Below are 6,043 nucleotides of genomic sequence, written 5' to 3'. Positions count from 1 at the left end.
CTCCAAATAAACTGTTAATGCTGTTATTAGATTGTACTAAAATAAAACGAAAAATTTGGAAAGATAAATTTATAATATTTAAAATATGACTGTGAAAACTGTATGGCGTTTTGACAATTTCTTGAACTGAAAAATAGTTTTGAAAAGGTAGTACATAAGAATATTAGAATGATAGAGATTAAATGCGCATCGCACTGTTGTCGTTAAATTAATAGTTGATTGCGATGATAACAATAAATACCTCCCTACATTAAATAATATTGAGTTATAAATAATTCTATAGTATTATTTTTTGAAAATATTAAACTTATATAATATAGGTACATATGAAACTCAAAAAATATGCAATTTCACCATAAAATTGACGAGATATGAAATTTCAATTTTCAATTTTTAAACTGGCCATTGAATAGCTAAGATTTTTAGCTTGGTCTGTTATAAATCGTAAACGAATGGAATAATATGACTATAGAATATATAACTTCCGAGCACTAGTTACATGTTATTGAACAAAAGAATCTTAAATATTATTGAATTTCTTTCACAAAATTATAATTCAAAATATTCTCATCAAATTTAATGATTGATGCAATAAAATTAACTGAAAATTAAAAGGCTAAAAGACCTAGATTTTAGGGAGTGGGTGGGTAAAATCATATCTTACTAAACACGAAATAAATGTCCTGGGCACCCTAGTTATAGTTAAAATATGTAGTATTTACCTCAGTAAATATTAATACGGAAGAAGCATGTAATGCAGTCATTAATGAGAATGAATGACCATGGCTGCCTGGTGTAGTCTTATTCTGAATAGAGTATAATTCAAATATTGACTTGTTTTCAAACAAGTGATGGTGTGCATTTGATTCCTTGTAATGTTATTAATACCTAATTTAACCTACCCTTTGTGATTATTTTTAAGACTCATCTTTTAACGGTAACTTAAATTTTATTTTAATGTATTTGATTGAATGTATAACAAATCTTGGTTTCTTAAAATAAATATAAGTTATTAGAGCATAACCAAGTTATTAGAGAAGTTACAAATATTTATCACGGAACTATTTGGAATGTTGTTTTTTTTTTATTTATTAAAGAAACCTTCTTACTTTGACTTTTCCATAACTAAAGAATTGTGATATACATAATTGATTGAATCCCAATCGGTTACCCAATGCTTGTTGGTTTCTTTGTAAATTTGTCATCTATAAGAAAATATAAGTTAAAATCTTTATTACACTCATTCAACACTTGCTCCATTCAGGTCAAAAAAAATGAATAGGCGGTCGACATGGGCGCAAGGACGTTTTTAAATCAAACCGATAATACAGATGGTTGTAGACTCATTGAGGGTAATGTACGGATGTCGCCTTCAACTTATATAATTCTCAGGTTGAATATAATATAATATTATATGTTCTATTGCTATACTTACTATATTTAAAACATTTTGACGTTCTAGTGTGATACGTTCTGAGTAAGGAACAGCCAAGTATAATAAATGAAGTTTGTTAGTCAATATCAATGCACTCGAGGCTTCCAATAATTCTGTATACAACTTTTGAGCTTCTAAATGTCCAAGTTGGCAGCCACTGCAGCTTTTGCAATTGATGTTAGTTTTAATTTATCTTCGATTGGCTTATCAAATGAATTTATTGATTTTAATTTATCTAAACATGATTCTACTAGATCTGATGCAACTTTACATTCAACATTACGTTTCTCAGCTTGTTGAATAAAAAGTGTATGCTTCATCAGGTCTACCAGTTGTTGTTGACTAGACGTCACAAATGGGGTTTTGAATAAAATTGTACGATTTGTTTTCACTTATGGTCTAAAGTTCTAAAATATAAATCTTTTAATTTTACTCTTTGGGCTGGAAGTTTACACCAGCTGCCAATGTTGATGCACAACAAATACATTTAAGAATACCATCTAGAAAAGCTTCTTCTATCAGTTTTCTTTCAGCACTCGTCAACACTAAACATTTATTACTTAAAGCATATTTCATATGTATTATTCTACTATAATAATATAATGTACTTTGGGTCTTACCTGAATTATGATATGCTACTTCAAATATGATACTTCTGGATAATAAAGGACACACTTTACCGTCGCCTTCTTCTTTCAATGCTTTATACAATTCTTCCTTTTGATTAAGTTTAACTTTTGTTTCCTCACTATTAGATTTATAAAACATTACTATAGGTACATTTTGTAAGTTTATAACAATATCTTACTCTGAATAATGCTTACTGTCCAATAGTCTCATAAATAATTTGGGCAATATTCTAACAACTGCTCTTGGTAGGAAAAAAAAATCAAACTGTTGAAAGGAAGCGATTAATAAAGTAATCCAAACAATGTTATATGTTGAATTATATTATTGTGGAATATTCTTTGTAACATTTCACTTTTTTGAATTGTTTCGATTTTCTGTCTTTGCAAAAGTTGTGTCTTTCATTTCTTGTTAGAGAATAAGTTACTATTTACATTTTATAATTTATATTATTCATATGTCAACTCTCTACTCCATCTCAAGCCTCGGCTTAAAGGAGTAGATATATTTCTTTGTATATTATATTATATAAAGAAAATTAATAAATAAATAAAAAAAAAAAAAAAAAAATAATAAATAGATTTTTAATACAGTGAATAAGAAACCACATAATAATACAATGCACTCAGAAACGTATATCGCTAACGGGTCGCATATATCGACTGCCATAAGAACTGTATTATAATAATACTGTAGCTAATATTTCTAACTGCCGTATACACACTATATTGAAAATACGTCAACTCTGCATGTTCGCTTTCCTTATACATTTATAACTATAAAGCTAATCTACAGTATGACAATACTACTTATTGTATACAGTCTACAGAGTGAAAACTAAATTATAATTTAATATTTCAACACTCCCTCTTAAATTCTAATTCAGTTATACAATTAAGAATTATTATTTTGTATCCCTAGTTTTACTACTCACGTACTCCAACATGAACTTCCCTTCTGTATATTGATTCCCTGATGTAATGATACCTTACATCGATTTGCTTTGATCTTTTATGAAATTCTGGGTTTTTAACAAGGCGTATAGCACTCTGGTTATCTGCATATATAATTGGTTTAACTTCCTGTGTTTCCAGAAGATCACTCATTAATAGCATTAACCAGGTAAGGTCCTGTACGAATTGGCTTAGTGCAATATACTCTGTAGTAGAAAGTGACACTGATTTCTGTCTCCGTGAGCTCCATGCAACTAATCCCTTGCCAACACAGAACGCTGATCCTGATGTAGATCTCCTTGTGGTTACGTCACCAGCATAATCTGCATCACTCTAAGCAATTACATTGGTATTTATATCACTACTGTACAAAATTCCAAAATTTGGTATGGATTTTAACCCTCCATGAGTCGCATCATTGTATGTAACACATGTGGTCGCACAAGGTCTTTTTGACCGTTCACTTTTATCTCATATTTTTTTTAACATTTTACATACAAATGCATTTATTAATGATTTACAAAAAATATACTTTATTTATTTATTATATTTTACAATAAAAATTGGTATTAATGGAACTATTATACTTAAGATTAAAATGAAAATAAATGAAAAATAATTTGATTGAATGAATATGTTTGAATACGATACGGTTTAATATTTTTTTTTATTTTTTTTTTTTTAATATTGCAACGTTCGAAGAGATAAGAGGTAAGTGCCTAGATATATTGCTTTTGTTGGTTTTTCCATTTAAAATTGTATGTCGACGAAAATAATACGTAACAAAATTGATACTGAGTTCAGTCGCACACGGTCTTTTTGACCGGTTACGGACTTTAAAAATAGCTATAAATTCGATGAACAATAATAGACTGTTCTAAATAGTTTTAAAAAATAGGTCAACGTGTACATTAAAGGTAACAAAATGCATGAAATAAAGTAAATTACTCACAATGATTTATTAGTAAAATAATAAACGCACGGTCTTAAAGACCGTGATGCGACTCATGGCGGGTTAAGTATCTAAAAATGCGTTTTACTGCATTCCAGCGCACTTTTTGAGGTTTTTCTAGATAACGGCCGACCAAATTAACAGCAAATGTTATATCGGGTCTCGTTATTTGACTCAAATACAACAGACTCCCAACTGCTTAACGGTATGGAACTCCCTCTACTTGTGTTGACTCTGTATCCGACACAGTTGAGCCCAAGGTGTGTTGAGGATCGGTTGGTATGTGCACAACGTTTGCACTTTCCATATTGAACTCTGCATTTTCGGTTTCCATATACATGTATAAGGACAGGCTGAAAACTAAATTATAATTTAATATTTCAACACAAACAGCTACCATCTGGTAATATTTCACGAACAAGAAGCCTCATTAAAAGTTATTATTATTTTTAATCAAAAATATATTTTCAAAACTTTAAACTTACGTCAAAATCTAATTTTCTATCAAGTTTACTTTTCAAAGAACCATCAACATCTTTATTTATCACAAATATTTGTTCGTTTAATTTTATAGTTTCTGTGAGCTTTACAGGTCTAAAATCTCTTGTGCATACGTGAGCATTTAAAAAGTCACCTATTTCTTGCATATTTCCAGTTGTAGCTGACATACCTATTATCGGAATATTATCTATAGTTAATAGCAGCTATGGTAAGTATTGAAAAAAACAATAATATAGTTTAAATATTGCTTACGCTTGGACTGCTGGGAGTCTAAAACTTTTGTAATAGTTGCATCTAACAAAGCTCCCCTTTTTTGTTCGGCGAGAAGATGCAATTCATCAACAACAATCATTCCAACCCTCCGTCCACTTAACTGACCATTATCAGCCAGCATACAATGAAACAGTCCAGCTCCTCTCTCTAGAGTGCATACATATGTTGATGATTAACGTTTACGATGAATTGGAGATGTTTCCCTTTGCCACCAACATATTCTTCAACATTGAATTCCAAGTTAAGGCCAAATGGACATAAAGATTGCACCTACTCAAAAATTGCGTTAAAAATCAATTTTAAAGATTTATCATAATTTACTTCATACCTTTTCTTGGACTAGTGCAATATATTTCAAAATAAATATAACATTACGTTCACAAACTATGAGTTCTTTTAGCATAAGAATTTCTGCTACAAGTGTTTTTCAGCCACTCGTAGGCAATGCATAAATCAAGTTTTTTTCTTCTTTTTATCGCATCTAAATTCAAACATTCAATTTGCCATTCCACGTGTAAAATGTTGTATTATGAAGAAGTCGTATATCTAAAACATTAAAAAAAAAAAAACAAACCATAAAGCTGTGTAATTCTTTTGTGCCCAAAGTGTGGCATCATCACTATAATTTAACATAATACTTTTTATAACACTATCAATTATAAATTTTTTTTTGTAAGTTGTTTACAAAATATGAAGCTAATAATATTCTTTGATAGACGTCATTATAACAGTTGCACATACAAAAGATAAACAAAAAATACTTTTGTTGTCAAGTTTAATTAGCTTTTTTTTTCCTTAAATATATTTAATTTTTTTACAAAATAAAACAACGAGTATTAAGGATAACATAGAAAAGTAAATACAAACGTGAAAAGAGAAGACAATTTATTAACAAAACCTCAGAAATAGTTTAATTAATTAAAAGAATAAAAGGGTTTTTTTTCTAGATAAAACTATAATATATTTGAAGCAACTACATAGAATTTTATTTATATATTAAAATACTTTATGAATATTGATTACCTATTCTATATTTCTATTTTATTAGTGTTTTTACATTTTGTATTGGTCATATCAAGTATAGTATAAGAATATAAACTCCGAAACATATAGTTCATTCGGAATAAGAGCACACCAGGTGTACGTAGCAAAACCGGTTTTGACCACGGCTGCCTGGTGTAGTCTTATTCTGAATAGAGTATAGTATCAAATATTGTCTTGTTTTCAAACAACTGATGTTGTGCATTTGATTCCTTGTAATGTTATTAATACCTAACTTAATCTACCCTTTTTGATTATTTT

The 6,043-nt window shown here is 29.2% G+C and overlaps 1 protein-coding gene across 1 annotated transcript in view; it reads right to left on the bottom strand.

Moving 5' to 3' along the window:
* Window positions 1-3,024: 3,024 nt before the first annotated feature.
* LOC100573906 (protein ALP1-like) overlaps window positions 3,025-6,043 on the bottom strand; it is an 8,758-nt gene continuing 5,739 nt past the window's right edge. Inside the window, exons 2-6 of the transcript XR_003840076.1 lie at window positions 5,070-5,287; window positions 4,721-5,011; window positions 4,453-4,655; window positions 4,071-4,327; window positions 3,025-3,348 (exon numbers count right to left, since the gene is read on the bottom strand). The gene's annotated coding sequence lies outside the window, so the exon portion shown is untranslated. The remainder of the gene's footprint in view (window positions 3,349-4,070; window positions 4,328-4,452; window positions 4,656-4,720; window positions 5,012-5,069; window positions 5,288-6,043) is intronic.

The sequence above is a fragment of the Acyrthosiphon pisum genome, unplaced genomic scaffold (assembly GCF_005508785.2).
Source record: "Acyrthosiphon pisum isolate AL4f unplaced genomic scaffold, pea_aphid_22Mar2018_4r6ur Scaffold_21048;HRSCAF=22884, whole genome shotgun sequence".
Lineage (NCBI taxonomy): Eukaryota > Metazoa > Arthropoda > Insecta > Hemiptera > Aphididae > Acyrthosiphon > Acyrthosiphon pisum.
This window is presented reverse-complemented; position numbering and strand designations above follow the sequence as displayed.